We start from the raw sequence: 9,874 nt of genomic DNA, 5'->3' as shown, positions 1-9,874 counted from the left end.
ACTAAAGAATATCTAATAATCTTTGCATATTTTAATATATCTTTTGCTATATCTAGCAAAAAAAACTGCTCTCAGTAAGATAACTAGTTTATAAAATAGGATTTAATTGAAAGACAATATTTATTTGCAAGTACTGAATCAGATTTAAAAAAAGAACTGTAGTCTACTATTAAACTTTTGCAGATAATCACTTTTCAATAGATTCAGATACTGTTATATATGCTATTTTAAAAATACTTTAAAGTTATAATTTTTAAAGTAATTATGCTATGGTATAAATTTACTGTTACTTACTGACTGTGCACATAGATACCACTATATAAACCTAGTAAGTAGTTACTTTATGAGTAATTAATTATTTCACGCAACTTATAGTTTTATTTTTTTGAAATTCATTCTAGTTTAAAATAGCTAAAAGTATGAACAGTCGCAGATACGCTACAAAAATGTTTTAAAATTATTTTGACTTTTTTTCTGAACTATTATTTGGTTTAAAACGCTTTGATTTTTTGGATAGCGGATTTTTTTTTACCTTTTTATTTCATAAACTCTTAGTTAAAAGCACTACTATACCAAAACTTAAGCAAAAAAAAAGTTTTTGAACACGTAGATAAAAGCAGTATCTTCTTCACATAGTTTCACTTGAAGATGAAAATTTAAACATAATACGATTTCTGAGTAGTTAATCTAATAAAATGACTTTGATTAAAGCTTTATACTTAACTACCTTGAAACATATACTAATTTCTTTTTGGCTGTTTGTACTGGTGAGTTTTTAAGTTGAAATTTATTATTAAAATTAGTTCAATCTTAAATATGTACAACTAATTTGACTAATTAAACTTAAAAAATGTTTAAGTATAATATGATTAAGAGAATACAAAAAAGTTTTTCATAGAACAAAGTTTTTAAAAGTATATAGTACTTGTTTTTAACAATCAAAAAAAGTAAATTAAAAAAGAAGTTTAAAGTTCATATTATAATTAAATAAGTTGAATATGACGTAAAGTTTAATATATCTTATTTAGGAACACAATTATTAAAGGAGACAAAAATAACTTGTAAAAATATCATAAATAAAGGTTATAAATTGACATACAGTAAACAAAATATGAGATAAAATACTGCTAAAATAAAAGTTAAATTGACATCTTTTTGTTTTTATACTTACTTAAACACTAAATAGTACGGTTTTTGATTTTTCCAAAGCTTTTAAATGATTTATTAGAACAAAAATAGCTCTTAAAACTTTTTTAATTTCAAATAAAAAGCTACAATTCTGTTTGACAAAAGAACTAACACAATGTTGAAAATTTACCTTCTGTAACGGTATCTTTTGAAGTTGAACCACAGCTGTAAGGTTGTATTGATGAATTGGCATTTAAACCCGTGCTTGCGGTCCCACTCATTTTTAACTATCTTGAAAGCGATGTCTTCGTAAGGAGCACCGGCACTAAACCTCAGTATGGAAATATCCGGGTTCGTCGGGTCATCGGTGATATGATACTGAGGAGTTTCAGTCGGGTCGATCAGGTCTGGGTAAAGTATGTTAAACTTGTAACCCTGCACAGTTTTTGGCGGGGGGTTGTCAACATCGTAGTGTGTTCGGTTGTATCTGTTCCACTCAAATCCAGTTTGCAACTCGTTGAAAAACCTCGGCTTCCTAGGCCTGTATTTATCCGCCATCAGTACGACTTGGCTGCTCACCTCTGTCAATCCGGTTTTGTTCAAAATATTTCGTTTGTCTCCTATCATGTGCTTGTCGTTCTCTTCTCCGACAACAACGACACCCGATGACAATTCCTTCAAAAGCACCGGCTCGTAGCCGAGCTCTTCAAAAACCTGCATGCAAGCTTTTTCATTGCTAATGACGTCATTATTGTTTTGCTTGATGTCACTGTTGGTCGAAGGTAGTTCGGAACTTTGAGGTTTGCTCATTAGGGAAACTTTTGTCGGATGCGGCATTTTACTGGGACCGGGCTCGTCGATATCTTCCTCATTGATTTCCAACATGTAATGGTGCTTCAGTTTGTCCAGCTTCGTTTTGAGGTGTTCGTGATGATTTTCCCTTCTTCTGGCTTTTGCCGCGAAGTAGCCCGTCATTTTAAGCACGTACTCCCAGTAGCTTGCATCCGAAGACTGATTCAGTTTCATCTCAATAACCCTTCTCATTTTTACCATCTCCTTGAACGTCTTTCCGTTAAACAGGTCTTTCACAAACGGCTTTGCTTTTTCGTTAATTCTGTACCTCCTGCCGCTAGACCCTCTCAGGTTTTCTAGCTCACATTTAGCAATGACTGTCATATCTTTCCAAAACTCCTCGTTCTCTCCTTGTTCCAGTTCTTCATAAACCTGGATGTCTAGCAGCAAGTTTTCAAGATCCTCGTCAGTCAAGCCGTACAAGTAAGTGCACGGCTCGCAGAGATCAGTGAGGTCTTCTGTACCCTCTTCAGTGCTCAGCACGTACCTGACGAGCAGATCGATTGGCTTTGCTCTCCTGTCCTTGATCCTTATCTTGCTCCTCAGTTTCGCACGTTCCAAGAGGAACGCACGTTCTTGAGACTCCCACTTCTGCGAGTTTACAGCTTCTCGCTCAACTAGCCTATCTTCTTCGCACGCCTCCCGTTCTTTTTCTTTTTGCATTCTTCGCTTTTTAAGTTTTTTTAGCTTGATTTTGTTGCTTTCTTGCTTTCTTTTTACAATGTTCTTCGTTTCTCGACTTGACAACTTTTGCAACCCTTCTTTTAGGAGTTTCGTATCCCAAACAAAGGGTTGTTTTAAATTAACATGTTTTTAGGATTTATAAGAATTTGTGTACCCCATGCTTTCTTTATCACAACCTATTTTTCGTCTTTCTTTTTTACGTTTTGCTTTCTTTTTTGCTAATCTTCTTGCTCTTTTATGCTCGGAACTTTCCGAAGCCAATTTCAACTGTTTTGCTTTCTTTCTCTTTTCTGTAATTTTGTTTGACATGTTCATAAATGTTATTTAAATCTGTAATAAAATTCTCTTTGTTTATTTTTTATAAAAACTATATATATATATAAATTTATAATACATTGTAATTTATAAAACTATGCATGTGGTGCCATAGATATATAAAGTACAATACACTGTTTAATTTTTTTGCCAAACACCAAACTTAAGATTTGGCAGGGTAACAACTGGTTTGTTTAAAATTACTCCTAAAAATTTAGTTGTCTTCCATGTTTTTCATGAATTTGATTAATTCTTTTTTTTGTTTAAAATGAAGCTCAACGTATTAAAATGTTTTTCTGAAAAAAAATACAAAAAAAAAGATACTGAAATGCTAATTTAACTGTGATGCAACTCTAAGCAATATCAGGTTTGCTAAAAGTTTAGTTTTTTTGGTTTATAAAAGTACAAGTATTTTAGTCGGTTCTAAGACTAAGTTCAAGGTTAAAGATGACATAACATATTCAGAATGTACTGAATATTATTACTTTATTGAATGCGTTTTACAACAAAAAAAATAATTGGTCTATAAAATTGTTTATGGCTAATCTTAATTGAAATACTTATAACTTAAAATATTTTAAAGTCTAAAAGTATTTTGTTTCAAAATTACAGCTTTTTCAGTTTTTTTTTACTTTATATTTGAAATTTCAAGATTTCAGGCTAATTAGTAACTCTATATACTTAATTTTTATATTTTTTTTACCCTAAATCAGTCTTACATCCTAAGCTGCTACTCATAGCTGTTAATGAAAGCAATTGAGAAAAACCATCTGTAATAAATAATATTACATTTTCAGAACATTTCTAACTTAAAGGCCTAAATTTATTTTTTAAACTTAAATCACCAATACTTACGTCATAATTTTAGATAACTATTTTACAAAAATTTATTAAACTTTCATGTTTTTTTATTAAAAAGATTTTTGTTTGAATTTTTTATTTTTGAATTTATATACTAAAAATAAATAAAAAACTTTTTAAAAACTTGAAAGCTTTGAATACTTAACCAAGAGACTATTAGCAAAAAATAAAAGATATGAAACAAGCTATGAAAACTATCATTAGATAAGTAAAATATCAATTATAGTTTAAATGCTGCACAAAACAGAAAGCTTGAAATTATAACCATGGATTATAAAAATCTAATTTGGCACTAGTTAGACTTCTAATTAGTTGTAATTAGGTAAGACTGTTTATTTCGTAGAGTTATTTAACCCTAAACAATGAATCAAATATTCAATGGCTGAGATATTCAAAAAATTTTTTGAGAAAACACTATAACGAATTAAAAGTAAACCTTTTAGCCTTTCATATACTTTAAGTAAAATTTAAGTTTAAACTATAGATAAATAAAAAATTGAAATTGAAAAAGATTTACTTTGTTTTTAAGATCAAATATAAATTTACGAAACATTAGTAGTTTACAATTTAAATTTTGTGACAAGTATCAAGTGTCTGATATAAAATAACAACTTTTACTTATTTTTCGAATCAATAAAAAAGAGAGCTTCGTTAGAGTTTTAAATTCAATGACAATATTGTCTATATTAACATAGTTGTACTCTTCTTTGTAAGTTTAAATGGAAAACTATACTGCCCATTGTTGCCAAAAAATGATTATTGCTTTACTAACTGAATACTTGTTTGTTTAAATTTGTTATCTAACGTTCGAGTAATTTCGTAAAAACTTAAATTATTGTGGGATTGAAAGTATGTAAGCTTCTACAATTCAGCATTATGCAAGTTTTAAGTTTTTAAGTTTAGTGTTAAACATATTCTTTAGATATTTCTAGTACAACTATTATTTGTTTTATCATTATAAATTTATTGGAAGAAACATGTTCGTTTCGTAGACATATTAATTTTTTCATTTAGACCTGCTATTTTCTTAAAAACACATGTTAGTAAGTCGATTTTACTAGTTTTATAACTGAGGCGTGTTTTTGTTTTACATTGCTTCAATTAATTTTGACTTTAATATTTTTAATCCACCACTTTTCTATATAAAATAAGTTGCATTGTTCAAATTATATTTTTATAAGGATTGGTATGGTACTACAATATTTGATAACCGCTGCCATATTTTCTACATACTACAGCTCGCAAACAACTATTAATAAGTACATGGTTATAAATAGTTTATTAAAATTTTATTTTCATATAGATAAATTGTAATACTACTACCGTTGACAACCGCTGCCCTATTTTCTTTATACTACGGCTACGAAATCAACTTTTAATAAGTATATGGTTATAAAAGGACTATACTCTGAGTTTTTATTAAGATTAAAAGTAAACTCAGTTTATTTATAACGTTAAACATATTTTAAAAACTGATTAATTTCTTACTCTACTTTATAAACATTGGAATTTTTGGGTCAATCCATTAATAAATAGATTACATGATTGTTGAGTAGCTTATTTATCTATTTATTTAAATATTTTTACACTACCTGGTCATCATAGTTGTTAAAAAACCATTCTTTGATTTAATAAATTTTTATAAAATCAATTTATTTTTCTTGATTATTTTATAATTTCATTAAGTCGTTAAGTATTTTTTTGTTACACAGAGAAAGATTTTTGTATTACAGTATTGTAGTATTGACAGCAAATTAAAACATAAAACTTTTTGAATTAAAATAATTATAACATTAGTTATCAGTGTCTAGCTTTTAAATTTATAGGTTTTTTACTTTGATTAATTTTTGGAGCATGATAACAATCTGCGCAACTGTAGCATTGTCCAACTTATTCCGTCAGTGTATAGAAATAAGATATTTCTTTTAAAAAGTAATAACATTATATTACAACTATGACTTTATTTCTATATACCAGAAAAATTAAAATGTCCAATCTTTTATAGTTTAATATCTATTTTAATTTGTCTTAAAGAACTAAATGTTCAAAGAACACAGACTAATTTTAATTATAAGTACTTAAAAAGTCTAATATTTTAGGCCGTTATTTTTTTGTTTTGTTTCATTAGTACTCAACTGTTATGGTTTGAAATAAATTTATAATTATTTATAAACTTAAAAGCATTGTACATAAAACAATTATTTTATTTTTTTTAGAAGTTAAAATTTAATACCAGAAAGGTATTTAATGTGTACACCCAGAACGTTTCAAAACTGTAAAGGTACAACTCGTTACACTTTTAAAATTTCTTTTTTTATGGATACTACCTTAAGGTTTATATTGTTTTGTAAAGTACAAAATTTTTTTTGTTAAATACTTCAACAAGGATTTAAAATGTGTCAAACACTTTTATTTTTATTGGTTTGTGGAAGCGCTTAAAAATAAAAGATGTATAATTTTACAAAAATAGTTCAAAGTTTTAAAACTTTTTTATCACACAAAACATCGTTCAACCATTTGTGTGAGATTTCCAAGCTCTGCTCATTTTAATGTGATTTCGTACAAATTGTTTTCAACACATTCAACACAAAATCTTCGAAGGGCGTGACTGCTACAAACTTATTCAAATTATCAATTTTTTTATCATCATCAAACAAATGCCACCCTGTCACCATGTAGTATAGAGTGAGCACAGTTGCCCAAATATCAGCGAAGTAGAAACATTTCTTCCTTATTACGCCTGGTGATCTGTAACCATAAGTTCCAATTGGTATTTTCCATAATTTTTCCACCTAGGTTTTTATTAAATCAGTTTGTGAATAATTTGTTACAGGTGTAAAAAATAAATATTATTAAATGAACTTAATCATTTAAAAGAAAGTATTCTAATCATGTATTCATATTTACTTAAAAGCACTAATATAGAATTTAAGTATTGCCATATAAGTTAATAGTTTTATAAAAAACCAAGGTTCAAGAACTTACTTTATGAATTTTACAGTTAGCAAGTCCGAAGTCTATTATTTTAATAGTCAGTTTTCCATTATTGAATCCAATAAGCATGTTGTTTGGTTTAATATCGAAGTGATATATTCCGTTTTTGTTCAGAACATTAACAGTCTCAATTATCTAAAAAATAGAATGTTAAAAGTTAACAAAATAAATGCTACATATTATATATACAAGTTTCAGCGCACTTTTAGCTATTTTAATAACTTTATAAATAAAACTTACACATTGAAATACTTCTTGTAAAGTTAGGCACAAATAAAAACAACATTACCTTTAAAAACAATTTCTTTGCACAATTTTCTTCGATAAGACTTTTGTAGTCTACATAGTCTCCTAGACTGTCGTAATCTTCTAAATATTCTAAAACGAGCACATAATACTTATCGAATAAGTACCAGTCTTCCAGCTTGATTATTACTGAAAAAAAATTGTACATTTTGTAATAAATAATTCTCTTAAATACAAAATATCTTTTTTTTAATGTAGACTAAAAAATAAAAGTTGTAAAGAACATAAATAAATTTAGTCCTGTTTTTTAAAGTTCAGTACAAATGTAAACTAATTTTAGTTAAACTTAAATGCCTATCATTACTTAAATATAAAAAAACATTTAATTAGTAATCTTTGCTATAATTATAAATTTTCTTATTTTCCAAAAAAATGTTTAAATTTTTTATTTCTTTGCAAATTCATTGCATAAAAAGGTAATTCTAGGAACTTTAAAATTTTATATATACATTTATACTAACCATCTTCATATTTTGTACCTTCAACAGCTTTTAAAGCTTTTTTATGGGCTTTTATTTCATTTGGTAATTTATTTTTGGATGCATAAAATTTATTGTATTTGATTGCAACTACTTTATTAGTTTTAATGTTTATACCTGTAAAAATAGTTTTTGTTTTAAACTAATAATTATAAAAAATATGTTCATACAAACTTTACATATAAAGTTTGAGAATAAATGTTTGACTGTATTAAGAATACTTGCTATAATTATGAAGCATCTTTTATTTAGTTTACACTCAATGAAAACTAGTTATAAAACAAACCTTTGCAGACAACTCCGTTTCCTCCTGATGCAATATAGTTTGTTATTTTGTATTTTTCAAAGAAACTTTCGCCAGTACTTGACTTTTTAAACCGCGTATCGCAAATGACAACCTTACAACCATTAATCAAATTATAGCAGTGACGTTTTACAATTCTTTTCTGCTTTATTTCCGGTTCACTGGAGATTGAAGTTACGTGATTTCTTTTCATGCCCATTTTGTTGTTTAGTTCGTATAAAAATGCTAAAATAGAGTTTTTTACACATCTTTGAAGAACTAAATAGAAATGAAGAATTTTAAAGGATAGGAATATTTTTTTATTTGTGTAAAATAAGAAAACTAATGTTTTGAAAACGAAAAGTTAGCTACTTTACCTTCATAATTTTTTTTTATGAAATTAATGTTTAGAGATCATTTTTAATACAAACGTAAGTACTTTGACTCGAATATTTCAAAATTTACTAAATCGCTGTAAAGCTACGTTCAATTGGTGCAACTATGTTATACCACTAGGTCTTCAGGTACAAATAAATAAACAACGATCTAAAATACCTTGTATATATATATATATATTTTAAAAAGTCCTCAAGTCGGGGTCTGTATGAAAGATTTAATTTATTAAGTTAAATAACTTAATTCTAATTATATATAAGATGTAACGTTAATAGGCGTTAAATCCTAGAGATCCTGATAAGCTAAGCTAATCGGAGAATATACAACAAATATTTTTGTGTTACAACTTTATTCCGACTAACGGCGTTTCACTGCTCTCAAATAATTTTAAGAACAGATCTACAGAGTCTATAAAATATAAACACTTTAGAAAGAAGCGTGTATAATTATGTATAATATTTATGTGAGTAGTAACTATAAACGAACTTTATATTATTTAATTTTATATTTTTATTCTAAACTTTGTTTTTAAACCGTAAAGTTCGTTTATAGTTACTAATAAATATTATACATAATTGCACATGCTTATACAGGCCAGGTTTATTAACATTGATCTACAACAGCTTCAGTCAGGAATATTAACGGTATTTAAATAAATATATTTATTTTGTACACAATATTTTAAATAATTAACAATGCCAACATACACAGATAACTTCACCAAATTCTAATTGTTTTTAAACAATTATTAAAAGATTTCTCATTTATTTTGAAGGTCTTAAAAGTACTTTTTCAAAGACTAATTATTTATTAAGTCACAGTAACAAATAAAAACAACTTTTGTTTTATAAATTTCTGGTATGACAAAAAAAATAAACATTACGAAATCATTTATCAACTTCAAAAAAACTCAATCAACTTAATTAATTTTTAAAAATTTTCTTCATAAATTAGTTATTAAATTTAATTTTGAATTATTTTCTTTTGTCTTTATACTCGTAAAAATATTAATATTCGTAGATTTGTAAAATTTTAACTACTTTTAAACTAGAAACTAAACAACATAAACTTATCAAAGTATAGTTTAAAATTTAAAATACTTGCTTTCTTAATTCTAATTGTTACTATATTTGACAAAAAAAATACTTTTAATTAAAAAGCTAGATCAGAAGTGTAACTTCAGACGTTTTTGAATTAAATTTTTCACTTTTAACTTTAACTTACTTTATATTTATGTACACCACAAGGTTTACAAAAATCATATTTTTAAAAGTATGTAAATCATCAACTCGTTTCTTTCTAAGAATTAATATTTCCTTAAAAAATCTATATATGTATTTCTAAATCCTAATATTATCAAAACTAATCTTTTAAAAACAATTTAAAAACTACTTTTTACTCAGGTTTAAGCAACACTCAATAATTCAGTATTTATGTTGAGCTTTAAAGATCTAAAATTAAAGTTTCAATTAGGTTTATGCATTTTGAAACTATTTTATTTGAAAATATGTTTTATTTTAATAAACTTGTTCCAGAAATCTAAAGCATTGAAATGATGTGGTGAAAATTAAATTTT

The 9,874-nt window shown here is 26.6% G+C and overlaps 1 pseudogene; it reads right to left on the bottom strand.

Annotated features, from left to right (window-relative positions):
* Positions 1-1,314: 1,314 nt before the first annotated feature.
* Positions 1,315-8,122, bottom strand: LOC145840229 (splicing factor Cactin pseudogene; annotated as a pseudogene).
* Positions 8,123-9,874: the final 1,752 nt, after the last annotated feature.

Source organism: Thalia democratica, chromosome 1, assembly GCF_965202585.1.
Source record: "Thalia democratica chromosome 1, ktThaDemo2.hap1.1, whole genome shotgun sequence".
NCBI classification, from domain to species: domain Eukaryota; kingdom Metazoa; phylum Chordata; class Thaliacea; order Salpida; family Salpidae; genus Thalia; species Thalia democratica.
The sequence above is the reverse complement of the archived record's forward strand: the minus strand, read 5'-3'. Positions and strand labels throughout refer to the sequence as shown.